Source organism: Syngnathus acus, chromosome 23 (genome assembly GCF_901709675.1).
Source record: "Syngnathus acus chromosome 23, fSynAcu1.2, whole genome shotgun sequence".
Lineage (NCBI taxonomy): Eukaryota > Metazoa > Chordata > Actinopteri > Syngnathiformes > Syngnathidae > Syngnathus > Syngnathus acus.
In genome coordinates, this window is record NC_051107.1 from 2,318,960 (window position 1) to 2,341,816 (window position 22,857).

At 44.5% G+C, this 22,857-nt stretch overlaps 1 long non-coding RNA gene across 2 annotated transcripts in view; it reads right to left on the reverse strand.

Moving 5' to 3' along the window:
- Window positions 1–22,857, reverse strand: part of LOC119117348 — a 30,902-nt gene that overhangs the window by 4,054 nt on the left and 3,991 nt on the right. The window contains exons 3-4 of one of the 2 annotated variants that reach the window (XR_005096502.1): window positions 22,112–22,371; window positions 10,399–10,485 (exon numbers count right to left, since the gene is read on the reverse strand). This is a non-coding gene — a long non-coding RNA (uncharacterized LOC119117348). Of the gene's footprint in view, window positions 1–10,389; window positions 10,486–22,111; window positions 22,372–22,857 lie in introns of both variants that reach the window. The other variant, XR_005096501.1, reaches the window with a different exon arrangement.

The window sequence follows — 22,857 nt, forward strand, 5'->3', positions numbered from 1 at the left end:
TAGCTACGCTGTTATTTTTAGTTTTACTCCACTTGGGCGGAAAATGCAATTAATTAATCAGCTCGACTTTTTACCCCCTCCATCACGATACAGGCGAGTGATTTAATCAGAGTTGGAGCCTGCAAACAGTGGCATATGGCGGCATTAAAGTAGCATTATGGCATCATGTGCAACAAAAGCATTTGCACTTCAAGCGAGGGGCTTTTAAAAAGGCTCAACATGCCTGCGTACGGCATCTGGTTTTCGAAAACCCGAACATAAGTGCTACCTTAGCTAATAGCGTCGTTTATTGTGAATCAATGGGCGTCCATTTAAACTAAAAACCTTGTGCCCTTGACATTTTAAGGACTTTTATTTTGGCGGAAGCACCAGTGAAAGATTAACAAATGAATGGCCAATCAGCAACCTGAACACCAGGCGGAATCTTCTGGAACACATTTGATTTAAGATTGTAACTTTTGTCTACACTGGAGTTGTTGATGGAGCAACTTTTATCGCATTGATGGATTGATCCACCTCCCACGTAGAGGCAAACCTTCCTTCTGGCATTTGAGGGAGCAGCATGTCAACAAGTCAAAAGTGAATCAGACTCTTTTGCATGCAAATTAAAACTTTCAAGCCCGCAGGGCGGACTGACTTACTACCAAGTCTCGGAAACTTTGCAAGAGAAAACATCACGTGTTTGAGGTAGTTTACGCCGTGATGACAAAACATTAAGTAAATATGGATTGTAACAGAAAATCACAATATCACAAATTTGTGTTGAATTTAAAATGGCAGAACCCTTCAGACTACAATCTAGATACAGCTGATTGAAGATAAAAATTTTTTTTTAGCAAGCCCCTTCCAACTGTGTCTAGTTTTTCCAGTGAGCAAAATTGTGGCTACAGCTAATGCTAGCTCTGTTCAACAAAGCTATTGTGGTTACTGCTAATGCTAGCTTTGTTCAACAGCCATATTGACTGAACATAATCATGTTTCTGTAAGGTAGCTAAATTACCCCAAAAATATCTCAGTCTACGAAAAAAAATCAATAGAAAAAGCTTCTTTCATTATCAGTTGAAGTTTTTTTTTTTTATCTCTCTCACACCGTCTCTCTCGTATTGACTCCAAAATTTCCCGAAGGCAATAAAATGCTCATCAGCTAAGGTCTGAAATGATTGTTTTTAATATGACGACTTTTTAATGAGGACAGATGGAGACGAGGTCTTTTTATCAATGCGTGTCAGCGAAGAACTAATGGTGCAAAAACAGTTTATCAGCTTGCCCTTGCTCTCGAAATGCACGGACTTTATTTTGTTTGTTTAAGCGGTGGCACGCTATATTTTACCTGTCAACCATTGCAAAAATGTAATTTGAGGCGTACCGCCACCCGTCACTCAACTGTAGCTACGTTTGACCTTTTATCGAAGACTTCTGCATCTGCCTCGTCTTTCTCACATCCGTACGTGCTTTGTCATTGATTGGACGTTAATCTGAGGATTTTACGGTTTAGCTGCGCGAGGAAAACCTGTCAGAGGCGAGCATAAAGAGCGAGCGTGCTGCCAAAAAGGTCGCGCTATTGGGGACTGGAGAGGTTCTGATAAAATTACAGATAAAGCCCGACACGCTCGACGCTTCAAAGAGTCGAGATTGTGCACCGCGGGTCTAAAAATGGTACCCTGCCGCTTTATCTGGATTATGAAGCGGCTTTTCCTGTTTAGTGGAAATTGCGTGCCCTTTGAGAAGATGACCTCACATCTATTATACAGCAGCCATGAGGTAAATTATTGCTTTGAAAGGTGAATGGATAAATTTGACTGGCGTTATATGACTCGGACCTAATGGCGTGCGGCAAAAAAAAAGATATGTTGTGATAGTCGCAACGATGCTCTGCTCATTACATGGGCATTATATAATGTGATGTGATGTGTCTATTAGCCATTATACACACTACATTGCTTCATATGTTTTAATGAGGCGCCGGCTTTATGATCTCGAGTGCGCCGACTTTGCCGCCCAAGGTCAAGACAAAGGCGGTTTGAGCGCAAAGAGGCCCCCCTGCCCACCAGACGCTAAACAAAACCACTTATCTGCCTCCATCCTTTTACCATACAAGGTCATCGCACGCTGGCTACGCCTCTACAATTAGCATGCAGCCTGTGGCGTGGCCTGTCTGGCAAGCGATGCACGAGCGTGGCGTTCTGCTAATGACGTGCCAGTCATGAAGGGGGGGGCCGCGATGTGTGTTAAAGTCATAAATGCCCCCCAGGGGTTTTTGCATCATTTCATGGGCTGTACAGAAAAGACTCGCTTTTAGCATACGACGCGTGCTAGTCGGTCGACGCCTCCATCCGACACGTACTCACCTCAAGTTGTTGTTTACCAACACTTTGTCACACGCCGCGGCTTCTGATATCAACATACAAAGTATTCAACATGGAGGGCCATCAATTAAAGCAATGCAAAGCCATTCGTATTAGAATGAGACAATTACAACACACGCGCAACCGGTGACACGGTTTGTTGGGCTAAGTACTGGAATATAACTTATAAATTAGAATATATTGTATTAATTACTCACAGCTTTCTAACGCTCTGGCTTCGCACATGAGCAAAAATAATTATCATACTCGATTACTTATGCCCAGAAAGCAAATCATAACACTGAAGTCTTACGCATGAAAGCAACACTCGCAACATGGCGGAACACATTCCCAGGGTACGCAATCCAGGAAGTAATTACAATTCTCCACAGACATAATTGGGAAAACAAATTAGCATTAGGTAAATGCAATTTCCATTTGACAGCAATGGAAATTTCACCTCTGTGCCACGGTGGGTTGAGAGTGGCTGCGCAGGGATGCGCAAAGTCAGATGTATCATCACCGCTAACAAATCAAATCAAGAACGGCCAATGTTAATTGATAAAGTCAAAATATGAAACGTATGTGGCTACAAAATCACTGCTGGTATTTTTTAGTCGTTGAGCTTAGTTGGATTTGACAAGAAGAAGAAATTGGAGCAAATATATTTTATGTATTCAAGAGATGTTTACTGTCAATTAAAAGCACCACTGTGCAGATGTAACGACAAAACGGACATGCCCAATCTTTGTAGTCAAATCAAAGTGGCCTTGCTCAGACTTATCTTTAACTTTGTCACCTGATTGTGTGCCGTCCCCAAAAATGATCATGGATGACATAAAACATCCCCGTGGCGTAAAGGCGTGAAACAGCGACATGCTTCGCCAAGCTGCCCCGCCTGCTAATGGCCGACTGTTTGTAACGGCATCCGCTTGACGGGCTGCCAAAGGGTGGGGTGGGGTGGGGGGGGGGTTGTGTTATTGCGGAGCCAATCATCCACTAAGTATTCGCTGGCTCCTATTTCCTTGCCGCTAATGTGTGAGCCTCCCCAATGCCGCAGCTAAATCGACTCTTAACGCCTGACTTGACACCGTGCAGCGCCACGCGGAGAATCCCAAAGATGCATCGGCGGCGGGCGGCCCCCGACAACCCCTGTTGCCTCGGTTACGGTTATGGCCACGGATGCGCTTGGGCGCTTCGTGATGCTTTTACTGCAACCCTAAATCACCCAAAGTGACGGTGGCTGACGATTAGGATGATGACGCTGACATGACCTTTGCAAGGGTGTTGTTTGGCAGTGATTGCTCAATTTAATGTGCCTTTGGACCTGAAGGTGTGAAGCCTATTGTGTCAGTTTATTTCTTCAATGAAGGATGGATGAGTCAGACGACTTGGTACAAAAACTACGCAAGCGTCGAACTGCCATTGTGGAGTCAAAAATTGGCAAATACCTTTAAAGGTACGTATTTGCGTCATTCAATGTGGATATTTTTAGGTGAGCAGTCCTGCCATGGAAACAAAAGAGGGAGCAACATCAGGCCTGGATGTTCATGTCAATGCAGGTCTGCATAACAAAGCTCCAGAAGCGAATAAACTAGAATAGAGTCCTCAAGCGGTCAGTGGGAAAGAACATTATGTGTACGGCCAGAAAGCCCAGACACACTTTGCCCCCCGTTATCAACCGGCGCAGATGTGCCTCAGTCTCCTCAACGGCGTTCCCGCTCACCACATCCATCAAAGAAGTGCATCGTGGGACACGGAGAGAATGGTGCAAGCGCCAAGCCCACCATCTGCCGTCATTTAGAAATAAATGACAGGCCCAAAGCTCACGGGAGCTCGTCTCATTCCTCTGCCAACATCGTTACAGTGACGGGTGCCCGCCCGTCATCCAGCCTTTCCCCCCCCCGAAATCGATGTGCGAGAGAACTGTGTGCTGGAGTGTGACTCCGAGAGAGGTTTGGAGTGGATTTGGTCGGTGAAGCACAGCCGTTTACTCAGAGGAGCCGGCAGGTGGAACAGCGTGGTGAAACCAGCTGTCTCCCCGCTGATTACAGGAGCCAACATGGAGAATTGGAGGGCTTGAGGGGGGGTGCTGGCGGTGGATTTGGCTGGAAAGCAGCTCAGTGTCCACTTTTGTTTGATTAGGTGAGGAGTCAGTCAGGAGTTGGGAGTTTACAACCCGGGCTGGGCTTTGTCACAATATTTCATATTTTACAAAGAATTTCGACAAAGTCCAGGACTGCAAATTAGCAGTTCTCCCTAGGTGCATATTAAGGAAAATGAAGTAGTTACCGAAATGAAATTAATAACTGCTGAGCGCCTGACAAATGAGCCACAAAAAAAAAAACCTCACCTAAAATTATGTCATTTTTCCGAAACAAGGTGTCTAAAATGGACCAGGGAAGAATTTCCCTTTGTGTTTCTTTGCAAGTACTACTTCAGCAGTGACAGCTCATATAAGTTTGCCCCCCATAACTGAGATGGGAGGTGGACTTTATTAATTTCATGGATCTGGAAATGAGCCGTGGTGATAAGGCTATCACTCTCTTATCTGGGATGGCGGAGGCGTAATTAAGCCAATAGCCGGCGATGATGAGGAAGTCGGGTGAATAAAGACTCGGAGATATGAGGGTGGATTTTTTTTTTCAGGGTTGGTTTACCGCGGGGACGATTACATTGGCACTTAATTGCCACCTTTTCTATTTATAGGGTGGGAGGTTCTCCCGCGAGGTAGCCCACACCTTTCTCCTCTAGTTATCCTCTTTTTGTGGCCAAGGTCAGCTCGTTGAATGTTTTGGTTTGATAGGCGGAGGTGAAGTCGCGAGGTCAAGTGGCAGCTGAGATTGAAAGCGGGAATCCCTCCGCCTTTTCTGTCCGTGTGGATGGCTAACAGATTGAGGTCAAGAGTAGGTGGATGGCCGGCCGTGTGATAGCACAAAACCGTGTGAGCTATAAAACCTTCAAGTTGGACTTTTGGTCAACTTTTCTCTTGAGTTTAAAATTGTTTGGAGGCGACAACAATCATTTTTATTGATCCTGGTTACAAAGACAGAAATTCCAGCTTGGACAAATTATTATTGGGGAGGCTTTTTGAGATGCCAGACATAAAATACATAAACCAGCCGAATTGGGCACTACTAGGGGTGTAAATCGCGGGTTTTGTAACGATACGATATCATATCGATACAAAGAATCACGATACGATATTTGCCGATATCTTAAAGCCTGCTGTGATTCATTCACGATTGGGTGTGTAAATCTCGGGTTTTGTAACGATACGATATCATATCGATACAAAGGATCACGATACGATATTTGCCGATATCTTAAAGCCTGCTGTGATTCATTCACGGTACATCACGATATAGTGCTCCACGGTCGATATAGAACAATATCCTGATTTATAACAATTCATACGCAAAATCAACAAGGTACTGCAAACTCTTTATTTAGGAAATTACAAAGTGCTTCCAAACGAATGACTTGAAGCCCAAAGGGGAGCAAATTTCCTCGTCTTCTTGGACACTAGCCATAGCACCAGCCCAGGAGCCGCGTAGTTGTCGGCTCCCCTTTCACGTGCCTGCTCTGCTCACAACACAACACGCCGCGCACTGCTCCCGGAAAGAGGAAGCAAGCAACAATGAACTGGATTTCAAAATAAAGTCGCGTCTAATGTCCGAGGTCAAAAACGGGCGATATAGATCGATGTTTACGTTTAGCATCGATGCCAATAAATCGTAGAGCATTATATCGATTAATCGATGTGTATCGATGAATCGTTACACCCCTAGTTTCAAACTACTTTTAGGGTTTCTAAGAATAGGGTTTCTAACTAGGCTTTCAAAACTAGGGTTAGGGTTTCCGACCAGGGTTTCCAAGGAGTTTTGCCATTGCTAATTAGGGTTTCAAACTAGGGTTAGGGTTTCCGACTAGGGTTTTAAACCAAGGTTAGGGTTTCAAACTAGGTTTTAAAGCTAGGGTTAAGGTTTCCAACGAGGGTTTCAAACTACTTTTATGGTTTCTCAGATCAGGGTTTCTAACTAGGCTTTCAAAACTAGGGTTAGGGTTTCCGACCAGGGTTTCCAAGGAGTTTTGCCATCGCTAATTAAAGTTTCAAACAAGGGGTAGGGTTTCCGACTCGGGTTTTAAACCAAGCTTAGGGTTACAAACTAGGTTTTAAAGCTAAGGTTAGGGTTTCCAACGAGGGTTTCAAACTACTTTTAGGGTTTCTAAGATTAGGGTTTCTAACTAGGCTTTTTATTTAGGAAATTACAAAGTGCTTCCAAATGAATGATTTGAAGCCCAAAGGGGAGTGAATTTCCTCGTCTTCTTGGACACTAGCCATAGCACCAGCCCAGGAGCCGCGTAGTTGTCGGCTCCCCTTTCACGTGCCTGCTCTGCTCACAACACAACACGCCGCGCACTGCTCCCGGAAAGAGGAAGCAAGCAACAATGAACTGGATTTCAAAATAAAGTCGTGTCTAATGTCCGAGGTCAAAAACGGGCGATATAGATCGATGTTTACGTTTAGCATCGATGCCAACAAATCGTAGAGCATTATATCGATTAATCGATGTGTATCGATGAATCGTTACACCCCTAGGCACTACACTTGGTTCAGTCCAAGTTACTGGCTAATCTGCTTAATAATATTGAATCTTACAGGGATCCATGGATCAAGAGTACGAGTGGTGTTGGTACTTAGTATCGGTATCAATGACTACTCAGGAGCTAAAAGTACTCACACTGGTATCGGTCGTAAAAAATGTATTTAAAATCCCTTAGAGAAATAACAATTGCAAATATATTTTAGCCGACACATATCTTGGAGCAGCAAAACTTCATGCTAACACATAAGCAAAAGTGCCATTGGCCACGGGTGTCAAACTCAAAGCCTGGGGGCCGAATCTGGGCCATGACATCATCTTACGTGGCTCACAAAGGAAAAACTTGCTCATTGGCTTAATGCTTGTTGCTAAATACAAAATAGCAAATTAAATTCAATTTATTAATGTTGTTAAATAATAACAAATTGAAAAAGTAATTTAACCTTTTTTTTCTTACCAAGAGTAAACTAAGCGCGATAGTCGAGTGAGACTTAAGACATATTCAGTACAAGCTTGATAATCATCAAAACTACAAGACGTATGCCATTCCTAAATATCGGGACTTAAATGTATGTAATTGTGCTCATCGTCAAAAAAGTCGTATTGGTGCATTGCCAATATTAATCTATAGGACCAGAACTGCAGTAATTGGTCTCATGGGTGCCAGAAGTATGCTGACGATTTAATCATAACATCACTAGTTGTAGCCAATGTGACAGCACAAGTGAGCAGAGCTATGGATTTTGATATCTACCACACAATACATGACGGAGACTATCCAGCTCCACCACCTCCAGAGTTCTCGCCTCCATTGGGAGCAGTTAGCTTTCGCTATGGCGACTTTAAATTGCCTGTCCACCAACACGAGGCAGCCGGCGTCAAAATTAATAAAGGCCTTAGCCCGAGACAGATACGAGAGTATTCTGCCATAGCTGTGACACCTCCCTGTGTAAACCTGGCACAAGGGGCGGCAAATAAGCAAAAGCCCGCTTGTAAAATTGTAATCCCTGCTTCTCGGATAGACGCGAGGGAGAATAGAGTGTTATCACCCTGCTTGACACACTCCCGTGTTTTCTCCCCAGATCCTTGGGGCTTTATCACACCAGCATTTCATTCCATTATCCCGAGCACACCGGGACTGTCCTCGGAGCAGGGGAATGAGATGGCTTGTCAGGGTCGCAGAACAAAGAGGGAGCATGTCGAGCACAGGATTAGACCGAGAGAGAAGTGGGTGGAGGCCAGGGAAAAGGGGATGTGAGATGAGAGGCAACATAAGGAATGGAGGAGCTACGTTGGGATGGAAGCGAGATGTTTGGGCGGGGGGGGGGATTTCCCTTCGCTACCTTTTGTTTCTTACTTGGGACTTTCGGGTAATTGGGAATTTGTGGCTCTCAAGAGGGATGCTGTTCTAATTTGGTGGCAAATTAAGAAAGTGCTGTGGTGGATGAGGGTTAATTTGTTTTGGACTTGATTACTCGAGAATTTGCAGAGCCAGAGTCAAACTTTGGCCCTGTTATTAAAAAGGTGTTGATTTAAATTTTTGAAAAACAAATTTGCTCAAATGTGCCTTTCGCTAGCTCGCCTAATGCTAACCCACCATTTCAAACGCCATCACGGACGTATTATTTATCCTCTGCAAAGAATAACTAATATTAGTGCAGTGTGGATTGTGAAAGTCTTCTTCATTTGTGTCTTTGTGACACAATTGTATCATACTGCCCCCTTGTGGCTTAATTCCTTACACTCAAATTATTAAAATGATTATTTTAAATCTATTATTCTATTCTAATACATGCAGCAAATGTGGTGGTTTGCATCTGCTTGTCAGACACACACACGTGATACACCTCCACACATGTACCGCATCATGCCACCGTGCATCCTAAACGCTATAAGGCACAGACAAGCGCACACGGCAGCCCCAAGATCCCACACTTCATTAGCCGTCCGGCCAACCCTGACTGGAGTAAATCGATGGCGGATAATACCCAGCGCCCCTTCATCCCGCCGTCTCACCTCCCTCCCCCCGTTTCTCTTCCATCCAAAGCACCACAACATTATTCTTGCTTACTTCTGCATCCCCCCCTTTTGTTTCCACCTGACGTGTCAGTCTTGCATCACCCTTCCATCCTTCCATTTGCCTACATTCTCCCGCAAACAGCTGCTCCTCGACCCCTCCCTTTTTTTTTTCCCTCTCCATCTCACCTGTCTGGTTTCATCACCAGTATGGATCATTCCTCTTATCAGGCTCCGGCGCCTCGAACGGCGTTGTCGTATATAACACGTCTGTTGTGATCACTGACAGCCGGGCTGTGCTGTGTTGACAGTAACATGGATAATAAGCTCATTCCGCATGTGCTTCTATGTCACTTTTCTCTGTCGGGACTGCTTCCTATAATTTAAGCTCCATCTCTGGGGAGGGACGCGTTATTACTCCGCCGGGGTGTTTAAGAATTCCATTTCATTAAGCGTGTCGGTTTACACTTACGCTAAAACAAGTTAGCGCCGCTGTTCCGCTTTGTAATGGCCGCCTTCATTTGACAAACTACGGCAGCCAGAGGAGGCGGGGTATCAACGTCGGTAGAATGGTGAAAGTTTTTGCCATTTTTCAAACTAGCTTTGGAAATAATTTACTATGTTTAATGGCCCGCTGCAGGCTTGTTGCATGCAATTAAAGCGGTAATCCATTACGGCGAAGAAAAAAATCCCAAATAGGCCTGTCATACCCACTTTATTCACTTATATGAGGCTGAAAAATATTTGAAATCAACAGCCCATATCGTTGCTGGACAAAATGGTCACAAGGGAGGAAATTAATGCCTATTTGTATACTCAAATCATATTCATTGTTATCAGCAAGAACTTTGAAGTAACTCTTAAAAGCCGCAAAACTTCCAGTTTTTTTTTTTTTACCAACTCATTTTTTTTCCCTTGGCAAAGCGGCATTGTGTGCAAACACAAAAACATAAAAGTGTTTGTTGTGTGCAAGTATGACACGCAGCAGGCGAGGCGTCAGCTTCAACCCTTCGCTCGGTAAAACCAGTACTAAAAAATACTGAATTATTAATAGTTACGCTCTAAACAACAATTCCATCTGTGATTTGGAACATTTGCTGGTGACTAAACAATGATAGTGGCTTTAGAGATGAAAATTGAAAAAAAAAAGGGAAAGGAAGGGGGCGGCGTGTGTGTGTGTGTGTGTGTGTGTGTGTGCATGAAATATTCACGGAAGCAACGATGAAAGGAGGTTGAAGCTGTACCTCGACAAAAACTGCCGCCATATTGGAATCCCTGAGTTGCAAGTTTGAGGAGGCTGAAAGTCCATTACTAGTTATCACTTGCAGACATCATTTTTTCGAAAAGGGGGGCAGGAAAAAGCCGTATAAGCGACAAAACCAATTCCCCGTCGGTCTTTGGCGTGATGAGCGGTGCGTTACCTCGTTTACCTCATGGAGGTTGGGAGGGCCACGCTGGGCTCTTATAGCCCGCAGGCGACGACAAATCAGTCTTCACGCTGTCGCGGTGTGGGCTGTCTGCAATGGGATAGAAAAAAAAAAACAATCTCATAAACGATCAGAACATTTTGGGAATATAAATGACAGCAGGTAAACCGACTCCAACTTTCCGAAAAGACATCGCAGGAAAAAAACATGTTTTCTATTTCATATTCACTTCATGCCAGTCAAGGTGATAGTGAGTCACCCCCCCCCCCCCCCCCCCCCCCCCCCTCCCGTGAAGGGCTTCACTCCATGGCTCAGGTGGCAGAGTGGCCATCTTGTTATTGGAAGATTGCTTGTTCGATCCCCCCGGCTCCTCCAGAGACACTCTCTTGAACGTGACACTGAACACTTTAAATTGCAGTGGATGGGGATAGGCATGGCTGACTTCATTCACTGCCAATGGATGATTGTCCAAGGTAACGCGCCAGTAGCGGGTTACAAATTGTATTTTTGATCCTGGGTGGACATTTTGCACGTGCGAAATAGATATTCCTTACAATAGGTTTGACATCCCATCTCTCGGTAGATGAGACTATTATGGAACACAGATATGAGCGACCCAGTTTTGTGCTAACAAATAATGGGAAACGGATAGAATAGAATCTTGGTTATATCAGTTTAATTGCGCAATAGATATTTGAACGCAATTATAATATTACAATGATCACTGGCACAGAAATGAAAGTCTTCTTCATTTATAATCTGCATGACTTTGTTATACTGACCCCCAGTGGCCAAGTTGTGTACACAAGAACAATCCAAAAATGAATTATGAATTTTCTTGAGTTTTACTACTACCAGTATGAGTTTTCACTCAAGTACTCAATCATACTGATACCGAGTACCGATACCGATAGTGCTTATGATACATAAACTTTCAATTAACACAGATAATTGTGAAAAAAAAATATTCACAGGTGCGTCAAATGGCTGCAGAAAAGCACCAACTACTGGCAAGGGAGACTAAATCAATGTCAGATTTTCGAGTATTACTGTCTAGTATCGGCATCCTTTTCGAGTCCCCAATACCTTTGCATTTGTGTTCTGAGAAAATCTGCCCAACTCTTACACAGCGTATCCTTTTTAAATTCAAATTCAGGGTTTGCTTTCCTCCCCGAAAATGGAATATTGAATGTTGCACCATAAGGCGGCAATGCGGCTCATTCACGCTGACGCTAACATGGGGGGATATGAAGTAGATGCATCAAGCAGAGGCTGAGGCAGAGCAAACACTGCGGCACCAGCTGCTCTCTGCGGCAGCACCATTAAGCCTGGAGGAGGTGACACCCGTTGGAGGGGGCTCGCATCAAATGTTGCATTGCCGGACCGCCTCGACATCTGCGCACCCCCGGAAAAAAATAAGTTTGCCAACATCTGTCCTCTGCTCGCTTCTCTTGATTTGTATTGACCACTGCGCTGCCTCATTTATTTGCTCACATTTCTTCACTTTGTGTGATATGAAAAAAAAAAAAAACAGGTGAGGACAAAAAGTGGGTGGTGGAATCATAGATTCCCCTTACAACTTTTCTTTGGGGGGGGGGGGGGCTTCTTATAAACCAACCATCTATCTCCATTATACCCCCGAAATTGCTATTTGTCGCTTTGCGGGGAAGAAATAATCAATATGTCTTGTGGGGGCAGCGAGCGCATTAGAGGAAGCAAATTGATGTCTCTCGCCCCAGCGCTCCTCACTTTGCACACTGCACCACAACTAATGGGAAGCCTCACCGGCTGCCAGACAGGGACCCGGCGAGTGTGAACGCGTGTGATTGCGCTCACGCACGCGCCGCAACCGGCCAAACCAATCAGCGAGCGGCGAGGCAATTTGTTAATGCAAAGTGAATGCCAGTTTGTTGGTGCGGCGATGCTCGTGTGTGTTTGTGTGTCCAGTGTTGATGCCGCCTTATCTGTCCCAGCCATCCGGCTTTAGGTCTTTGAGCTGTCAGAGGCAGATAGCCCTGTCACCGGCCCAGCGTCGCCTTTTCCCCGAGGGGCCTTGAAGGCTTCCTACAGCGAGTGACACTTCCAGAAAATCCCCACCTGATAAGTGCGTCGCAGACGGACGTGACCTGCCCCAATAGTCCATCTCCCCGCCCGGGCTTTTATTTCATTACGCCTCACCATCGCCCTTAATCTCAGCTAGCAGACGGTAAACACGATTTTCTCGATTTTAGTCGAGACACCTCTTTTATTAAATCTGCTTCAAACTGCTAAATCTTTCTGTCAGCGGTTTGCGATAGCAACTTAAACGTGACGGGCGCGATAGAAGGGAGACAATATATGAAGGATTTTAAAAAAGGGGGGGGGGGGATTGCAATTCTTCGAGACACATGCGTGACAAGTCGTGAAAAGCCCGGAAAATGCAAAGCAGGATATGCAGAAGTAGGCGATGGCAGAATAATATCAGTGCCACTGCATTATAACATGAGAAATGAATATTTAAACAGTGTGGCTGATACTGTGACAGCCGCGGAATAAATTCAGTTTTCTGTCATCCCCTTGCAAACACTCACAAAATCAATCTCCGTCAGTGACATCGGAGTGCTCGGACGGCATCGGGGGGGAGCTGCGCGGGTCAAAACGGGATTGTTGATTATCTATTTGTTCGCAGCAGAGGGCATTAGGGGGCACGTCGATCTTCATTTATCCAGGCTAGCACACAACTGGTTAGTTGGCGCGTAAAAATCACCTGAGTGAAACATTTTGAATATGCGAGTTGGCGATTCATCCAGACATATAAACATGGTTAGCGGGTATTAATAGATTTTTTTTTTTTCTGTCTCAGACGTCATTCAAATGTTTTTTTTTCTTGCGTCTCCTGGCACATTCCCGAAAGCTAAAGAGGGACTGCAGAAAGGAAGCGCCTCAAATACTCGCAGTTTACCTGCAGACTGTGTGAATGAGTGTGCGCGATAAGGCTTTTGTCACGGCGGACGCTTTAAGCCGTCGTAGCAGGAAGAGCAAAAGGTGTTAATAATACGATTAGGCCACATTCAAGTGTCCCCGGCTAAGCCGCGGCGGTGTGACATTGAGCCGGAATGTACAATGCAAAGCGCCTGAGTCTAAGCCGCTTAATGGGATTCAAACGTCGTTAATTTGCTTTTTTAGACTTGTGTTTTTCCAACTGCGACGTGTCAAAAGTCTGAAAGATAGAAGCCCCGTGGCTGCTTATCTGCACACCGCAGCCCTGTGACAGCATGGCGGCCGGTCCAAGGTGAACCCCCGTGCGCTGTCCCTGCACAGAACAGGTTGGAGATAAAGGAGGGATGGATGGAGGTAAGTCCGTGTCTTCTTCAAAAGCAAAGCTAGCCATCATTCTTTCGGTTATCCTTTCCCTGAAGTGACTTATCCGAGGCTAATACGATATAGGAATTTTTGGTGAGACAAATTAGCTTTTTTGAGCAGTACTGCTAATTTTCACAATTATGTGGGTGGTTCTCAGAAAGTATGGTCAAGTCACAAGATATTTTTAAAAATAAATTCAGACTTGAACAGTTCACTACCTTTAATAATATTTTGTTGAAAAATTGATATGTAAAAATTGTTGCAATGACATTCCGCTAGTTTATTAGCAACAACTGGATTTGATTTTAAGCGCAAATCTCAGTGAGCTTGTTTATTTTATCCCCGCATTTTTGTCAGCAGGGGATTGATTGTAAAGGGAAAAAAATATATTGAATTGTCAAACTGAGCTAACGATTGAGCGACCGGCCGGACCATACTTCCTGAGCGCCAACCATCCATGTATGAAGGGTGTACAATTGGCTAATCGAAATCTCCAAGTGTGCCATTCTACTGCAGCGACATTAAAAGAACACACAGTAGAAAGCTGTTGGCTTCCGCGACCTTGAGATAAAGCTTTGCTTGAGCTATTTCCGCGACTTATGAATGTCAAGTCGGAACCCGCAGGGGGTCGCAGAACCTGCTTACTGTCTTAAAAAAAAAAAAAAAGTATTTGTCTCAAGGCATCAATAAGTACGCTAAAATAATTCCACTACCGGCGGCATGTGACAAACTCAACAATTGCGCGGCGCCGCAGGTTAATTCGGTTCTTTGATGGATGCGGTAAAGGACGGGAGAAATCCGTGGCAATTAGAAAAGCCCAGTGTGAGAGTGCCGGTTTGCCGCATGCACCGCTGGGCATAAATGAGTCCAGCAGCCAGCGCAACACAGGCAGGGCTTTAACACAACACCGCAGACACGCCTAAGACTCCCATTGTGCCGCTCGCTAATCCATTTCCGCCCTAACAAGCTGCCGCCTTCGAACATAGCCATCCAACCGCACGCTTGTCCACCGTCTGCTGGGTTTGGTTCAGATCCAGTGCTTTTGACTTTCAGCAGCCATTTTAAGCTCCCTCTGGCAACACTCGCTCTCCTCCGTGCCGGAACAAAACGGAGGATGTTTTAGGACGCTGCGCTCGAATTGAACGAGGGAGTGACTCTGTATTGATCTGCTCGAAATCTTTTACGTCGCCGGGAAATCAGGCACGATTTAGTGTCTTCCTTGCAGATGGAAGAAGCTATCAAATCTAACTTGCGGCGACACAAGGACGATTATCACCTTGAGTAGTTTTCACTATCTACACCTTTTAAGACAAAGCGGGCTTCGTGGTTTGCCCCGCAACCGCGCCTCTCCTCCCACCTGCCATCAAAGTGACAAACTCGCCAGCGGGCTAGATGCGGCGAGCAACACCCACAAGGAGACAACATGCGAGATGAGATAAAATGCGAGAGGGGATAAAACGTGATTGCGTGACCGGTTTCGGGTGTTTGCTATGGAAGGACAAACTTTTAAAAGAGTGAAACATTTGGAATGCCAGATCCTCGAATGTACTTATCTTTTAAATCATCGACCTGCCAGTCATGTCAGTCTTGCCTGTGCTCAGTTGGTTCCGATTTTACCTTCTCACGACTGTCGCGTATTAGTACAAAATGTCGAGCAAGAGTAAAAGTCGTAGAAGCAGCACCGGTACAATAACCTTTCTTCAAATTTCTCAAAAGGTAAACAAATACTGAAGTACAGTGATGCCTCGCTACTTCGCGTTTCGTTTATCGCGCCTTCACTACATCGCATTTAACTACATTCCAAATTAAAAAAACAATTTAAAAGTCAAAATAAAACTTCTAAATTGAGGAAACATGTCTAACCTTTAGGACAATGTAGCATTGCTACAAATGTTCATTTACAGTCCCTTTTCGCGTGTTAGCACGATCGCGAATTAGCATCTTTCCGCTAACTCGTTAGCCTGCCTAGTACTTCTTGTCGGTGACCGTACTTCACGGATTTCACTTATCGCGGGTGGTTTTTGGAACCAATTATCCGCGATAAACGAGGGCTTACTGTATTGTAAAACTGTCAAATGCTAACTTTAATTCCTGTATGTGTTGGAAGTGACGAAAAAAACGAAGTTAATATATTTGGTATGTGTTCTTAGAGTGGATCAGCCGATTAATCGGTAATTGGGGTTTCTCCACAAAATAATCAGATGAGTTGGGCTTTACTGAATAATATTTGACTGTACGGATTGCTACAATGCAGTACAATACAGTACAATGTCATCGTTCTAAACCGAACTGCTGAGCAACACGTTTATTGTAAACGTCTTTTGTGTCTCACATTTTGAAGCTTAAACCGACTCGTTCCAATCAGCCATGTCCTAGTCCCCTGAAGCATTTTCTCTTTTGTATTCTCTCAAAATGAAACAAATAATCACCCCAGTTTCCAAGCAGCTGAAGAATTCATGAAAATACTCGCAGGCGAAACGCATATCAGGGCATGAATATGATTTCCACAGCATGTTCTTGCTTGGAATCCCACAGCTGCGTGTGTGGCTCTGAGCCCTCCAATGCCACATTGTTGAATGTGACTATATGCTGGCCCAAAGGCAGACACAGTGAATATGAGCAGAACAAACTCCAGACAATAAGAAGGCTGGCACATCAATAACCGCTAGGCTGTAGCTTAGCGGGTTGGGGGGGTTATTGGTTTAATTCTCAAAATAAGCAAAGATGGGAGGCTGCGTAAGAGCAAACAACTGAGGGGATTGGAAGCGTTTATGTGTGTAAGCGTGTGCTCAAAATCCAATCTACCATATTTTTCAACACGTACAGAAGGCCGAGCGCAAATATTAACACTGCATCTATTGGGAGGCAATCTGGCCGTCACCATATTGTTGTTGTTTTTGCAGAAGCAAACAAGAGCTGAGCAGACAGCAAGCATTGGCTCTGTTGTTTTGGTAAATCAGTAGTCGGTTCAATGCCTTCCATTTTTTCTTTTTTGCCGCATGTCTGGCTTCTTGCGCGGCTCCCCCGGAACAATAGCGTTTGTGCGTTGTTTTCTATTGAATGCCATTTTATTTAGAGCGTTAGTGCCGTGGAGGGCGGCCTGGCGGGGTAATCTCATTATTTTTGTGTGGCAGCTAATCGCGTTTTATTTGACTGTTGTTTTTTTTTAACTTTCCCTGGACTGTTTTTAATTACACTTTTACATTTTTTCCCCCTTCCCTTAGGTCATACATCTTTTTCATCTATCAAACAAAGAGTATTCCTTCGAGGTTTCTATGTGTTGAAATACAATCGGAGGTAGATGAACTAATGAAGACCCTGCCATTGATCTTAAGAGACAACTGCGAGATCGTAGTTATGAATGTCATGTCTCTATTTTTAACCGAGCGAGCTACTCCGACAGCCGCACCTGTTTTTCTTTGAAGCTATCATTGGGAAAGCTCTTTTTTTTTCCCCCCCCAATGAATAGAAATGATGCTGACAACAACGCTAACATGCTCTTTAAAGTGCAAACACACACGCCCACACACACACTGACATCTTGGTAAAGTTGTCGTATATTTTTACCCTGTTGAACAGATGACTTTGCCTCCGTGATAACGTGAAGCCTCTATCTTAGGCGGGAGCTGTGACGTCTATTAGATCTATAAATCATGTTAGCCGGTGGATGGGAAGGAGGAGGGGAGGGGGGGGTGCGGTGAGAGCTCAGGGTCGTAAATCTCATTACCTGAGACGGCTGGCGAACCCCCCGCCGCTGCCTCACCCTGTCCTCAATCTCTCCCATTATCAGCTGACCTTGACCGCCAACGCAGACACTTACACTCAATCAAGGCCGCGTGGTTTGTGTGTGCGTCGCTCGGTGTGTACCTGTCATATTTAGGTGGTGATATTAAGGGGCCCCTACCTTTAACGAGGCCGGTGGATACTTAAAAAAAATATATATATCTGCTGTTGTCTCGTTTGCACGCACCCGATTGACCAATCTGTTTATGCAAATGAGGGCGATTTGTTAGTTCAATTAACAATAAAGGGGCTGCGGCATACCTACTGTTTGATATGTTAACATTTAATTTGAGGAAACAGAAGAGGAAGGAGAGAAATGATCATCGCTGTAATTATGGGAGGTCTGCCGATCACACGCGCCTATTATTGCCTTTAGAGTGGAGGCAAAAATAAATGTGTGAGTAAAGGCAGCAATCACATGGAGTCATTTTCTTCCTTGAAAGCCCATCAGCACCTCTTAGCTTCTCTAAAAATACATCACGCATCTAGGGTGTTGGAGATGCTATTAAATTCACTTGTGGAATGAGTCGTGGAACATGTTGACAGATATGACAACCGTAAAAAAAAATAAAAATGCAGATTATATTGAGAAATATAAAAACCGCACTCAGACTAATAGTCAAAGGTAATTTCAATTTATTATACGTCGCTGTCGGGCCGAATCCTCGTATTTGTATACATGTATAAAAAAAAATCATATACTGCTAATTTATACTCTAGCACCAATCTAACACCTCCCAAAAATTCACCACGAAGTTTATTACGTAGTCATAGTCGATGGAGGAATAGGTGGAAATTGATTAGCATGCTAACTTACCTTTACTCAGAAGAGGTGAAGTAATAAGACACTTCTCAGGCACTTGAGGTGTCTAGTAGAGTTAATTGATTTACTCTTAATCTATTTACACTTTGGATTGGTTAATCAAAGATCACGTAGGGGACTTCAATATCAATGGCGAGGTTTCTTTTCGACAGCGACAGTGTTTTTATGAATCAGGCTAGTATTTCAAATAGTTCCAAAACTGGTTCTTCTGTCTTATGAGCAACACATTTCCAGAAGGTAGTTTTTTTTTTAAAAGCTGACTGTCTGCTAAAAGAAAAAACTAGAAGTAAACACGAGACTAGATATTGAAGGAACATTGCAGTCAGCCGCATTGACACCCACTCCAAGTGCATCAATATTTTCAGACCAGCGAAATAAACTTGGCAAAACTTTGCCAAACATCTAGGTCACAATGGGTGAAAGGCTTTTTGTTGTCTAAATAAAACCCTTGGTGATAGCCTTGATTCTTCATCTGGCTGAGCTGAGCTCTCTGTCTTTCGGCTGCCTACAAGCGCCAGTCAAACAGACATAATGAATGTTTGACATCCAAGCAGAGTCGTTTGCCGCCTGCAGCCTCAATATCTCTTCGACTCCTCTGGCTCTGTTGTCCGCTTCTTCCTAGCCCTTTTTTTTTTTTCTTCTTCTACTTGTTCCATTATCTTTGTGCTCTCCAGCTCGGTTACTCTCCCACTTAAAAGCATGAAAAAGATATTTTTGTGTGCCACTAGAAAATCATTTCATATAATTTCATCTGTGGCCTGCGGAATATGATGGCGTGTGCTTATGCGCCCGGCTATGGCCTATAAAAAGTGAAATGATTTGACTGAAATGGAATGAGATTTATCAAATTAAAAGAGTCCTAGCGTGGACCGGGTGATCATTTCACTCTTCCTCTTTACATCATTTCTCCCCTTTCCTTCCTCTGCTGCCTCTTAATGGATTTTCATGCCTGGAGCACTTTCAGGGCCAGAGCGGGGAATCTTCAGCATTATGGTATATCTGTCTGTCTCCATAATAACTTATATGACAACACTCTCAGTTATCATCCATAGTCCAAACGGTCACCCTAGGGAGCCGTCGGGAAGACAAGTTCCCCCTGAATAATTCACCCGCAGAGAGCTAGTTTGCCCGTGAAGAGATGCTCCGACCGGATGGTGACACTTTTTGGTCATATTTGATGGCCGGACCAGGCGGACGCCACAGATGAGCGGCAAGGAAGTCCATGCACGGTGACATCCCATTTTCTCAATCATCAGCGTTGCCACAGTTAAAAAAGTAACTCGGCAAAACACAACAGGCGCTTTTCGACGGTGGATGGGTTTGATATATTCCGTGAGGAAACGGAATAAGGAGAGGCCCCAGTCAGATGTTTGATGAGGCGCTGAAGGCAAGCGGGTGGAGAAGAGGGAAAGAAAAAAAAAACACCTTCCTTTGTACTTTGTATCCCACTGATCCACATAATAGCATCATAACATCAGACTGCCGACTGAGTGAGAGTCTAAGTGTCCTCTACGATCAAGTAAAAAAGTTCACTGGCATTCTAGAAAGCATTCCTTTTGACTAGTCGAACTAAATCCCAGCACGCACCGAGAAAGGGTACACGTAATCACGAGTAACTTCCTCCTTTTTCCTCCTCTGACTATTCTTGATTGCAAAAGTCACTCATGGCACCATCATTCAGTTCCGCTTCGGCAGGCGCAGGAACACCTGAGGGGGAACAGAGTCGCTCGTTTGTTTTTCCTGTGTCTCTTCCATCAGAGGGGACCGGGTCTCATTAGTGTTTTTTGGCCCCTGTAGGGTCCCGCAGCCCTGCAACCTGCCTAGCAAACCAACCACCCCCCCCTTGGGTTTGGAGTCCTAAACACAACAAAAACCATTGAAAGAAAATAGTGAGCTAGCATCCCTAATGCCCAAATCTTTACACCTCAAAAACACAATTATGCTAATGCCAGGAATCATTTGCCATTCCATCTCAAATTTAATGCAGCCTTTTAGTGGGTAGAAAGCTAATTAGAGGCTTTAATTAACATGTGCGACACAAACCCAAGAGAAGTGCGAAGAGCCTGTCGATCACGCGGGAGGGAGCGCGGCGAAAAGGAAGTCTGAAAGCTATGCAAATGAGGCGGGGGGGGGGGGGGGGGGGGGGCGGGAGGCTCGGATCTTTGCCGCTACAACGCTTTCTGTAAATATCACCGTGACCCGTAGACGGAGCAGAGTCATCTCATTAACACCGACAGAAAGGTGTCCCCGGTAAGCAGCCCGCCGAGGGTCAGCAGTCAATGATGCAACCTGAGCTCAACTCGGGTGCAGTCATTAAGCCGCTGTCAAAACGCAGGATTCTGGGCTGTGATCCGTAATGCACCATTTCCTTCAAAAGTTACAACCTCGGGTAAACTACCTGAGGATATATGTCCGGCTTCACGCTGGACTAGCGATCGATAGCGCCGCGTATACTCGACAGGGAATGAAAATGTACTGAAGTAGCTCTTGAGCAGGAACAGGAACTCTTCTGGTAAGGCTTGCCCTGAGATCGTGGCATCAAAGTATTGAGCTCAGAACCAGAACCATCTCACTAAAAATTCAATATAATACAAAATGTCGTAAAATAGTGAACTAAGGGGATCTTGGATTATGTTTTTTTTTAATTAAATCCTTAGGGCAACGTGTGGACAAATGAATCACCTCAGTCAGCCAGTATTACTCATGCCAGTAACTGCAAGAAAATAGTTTGAGCCACAGGGAGTAGAAAGATTACAAATAGCAGATGGAAATAGGCAAAGTGGAGGAAATGTAGCATCAAGGCGCCGAGCGAACAAATATTCCGTTTTTATTGACTTTGACTGAGCTTTCAGCAACTGTGGAATAGATTTACGTTTTCCCAAGGATTGCTTCACTGGCAGTGTGATACTCAATTTAAAAGATATTCTGGCTCTTTATTCCCTCCCTTTATTTGCCTGCCTTAAGTGCTTTGTGTTTCCTTGGGTGGATTTCATTAAGAGGGGAAAAGTGCGGAGGATTACATTTTCACTTTTGCTGCTTCAACTTCGATTAGCTTAAAGAATATTACACGGCGATGGGATATTTTTTCTCTATCATCTTTCATTTGGTTGCAAAGCACTTTTGTGGATATTAGCTCTGTATTGTTGGCTTTTTTTTCCTCCCCAATGAAGATTTACTTTTTAAAATAAATATTAGTTTTGTCTTTCACCCCCATGAGCTCAGTGGAGTCTCTTTCCTAAAGCTCTCTTGGCATAAATTTGTTTACATGTTTTCAGTTTTTGCATTCACCCTGCAGCTTTCCCACTTGGGGATCCCAAGCAAAAGCGGCAGAGTTGGAGGGGGGTCACCAGTGAAATGAAAAGTAAAGATTCTTGGATGTTTGAGTTTGTACCACTTTAAAATTCATAGAAAATATGTCCCCCCAAGTCCTGGGTGTTGGTTGCAGTTTTTTTTTTTCTCACCCTCCCAGTATGACCTTTTGGTATACTGTGCACATCGAACCTAAATAAATAATAAATGCATGTTTTCCCACCCGTACCGGTATTGAACGGAAGTCCGGGATTTACGACGTAATGAATACCGAAGCGAGAGACTCTTGCTATAAACCGTAATAAATTCCGTAAAGGATCGTTTGTCTTGTCACAACCGAGACGTCAAATGCTGCTCACACTCTATAATGGCTCATCGAAACTACCATCGATCATTTTGCATCCTTCCGGGATGTTTTTATTTTTTTCGAAGGAGCCTTTAAGGACAGTTCAGGCCCACCTGTGTGTTCGGGGAGTCTTCTAACAGGTTTCCGCGTCTTTTATTTGCGCTTCGTAGCAACGTCTGGACCTGTTGGACAAAATGGCGATGTGATTGAAGCACCCGTTTATTGGACGTCATAGAAATTTCCAAGGTTGTGACTTCGATTGTATATCAAAGTGAATTTTGAGCGATGACATTTTAACAATAAATGGTACTTAACTGGTTCAGATGGAAAACTGGAAGAGTTAGGACGGGTATCACTGCAGCAACAGGGCTTCCTGTAAATGTGAAAAAATGAGGTCTCGGACAATCCAATTTCCGAAAAAGACGGTCTGCTTTTCATACGAGACGCCTTCATTTTCATATCGGTCTGCGAGGGCAATAAGCTCAAGAGAATTCTCATTACGTCGGTACACAGTATTTTATATAAAACGCTCATCTGGAAATCAATACTGTGCAGTGGCTGGTGTGAGGGGGGAAAAAAAAAAAAAGGTCATGTTGCTGCGGCTGGCGTCAAAAGGGCCTTTATAGTGAACTTGATTAAAAGAAAATTGCTTTCAAGTGCTCTCAGCAGGCCGGGAGGTTGCAGCTTGAGTTTCGCAAACTGGGCTCGGGAAACAAGATGAAGAAAGGCCGTGAAAGCGCCTGAGGACAAAGAGTGTGTGCCGGCACTGGCGACGGACGGAGTGGCGCTGCCGTCGACGTTGATACATTTGATTTGCGCCTCTCCGGGATGTCTGGGAAATTGATTGGGTTCCCCCCCC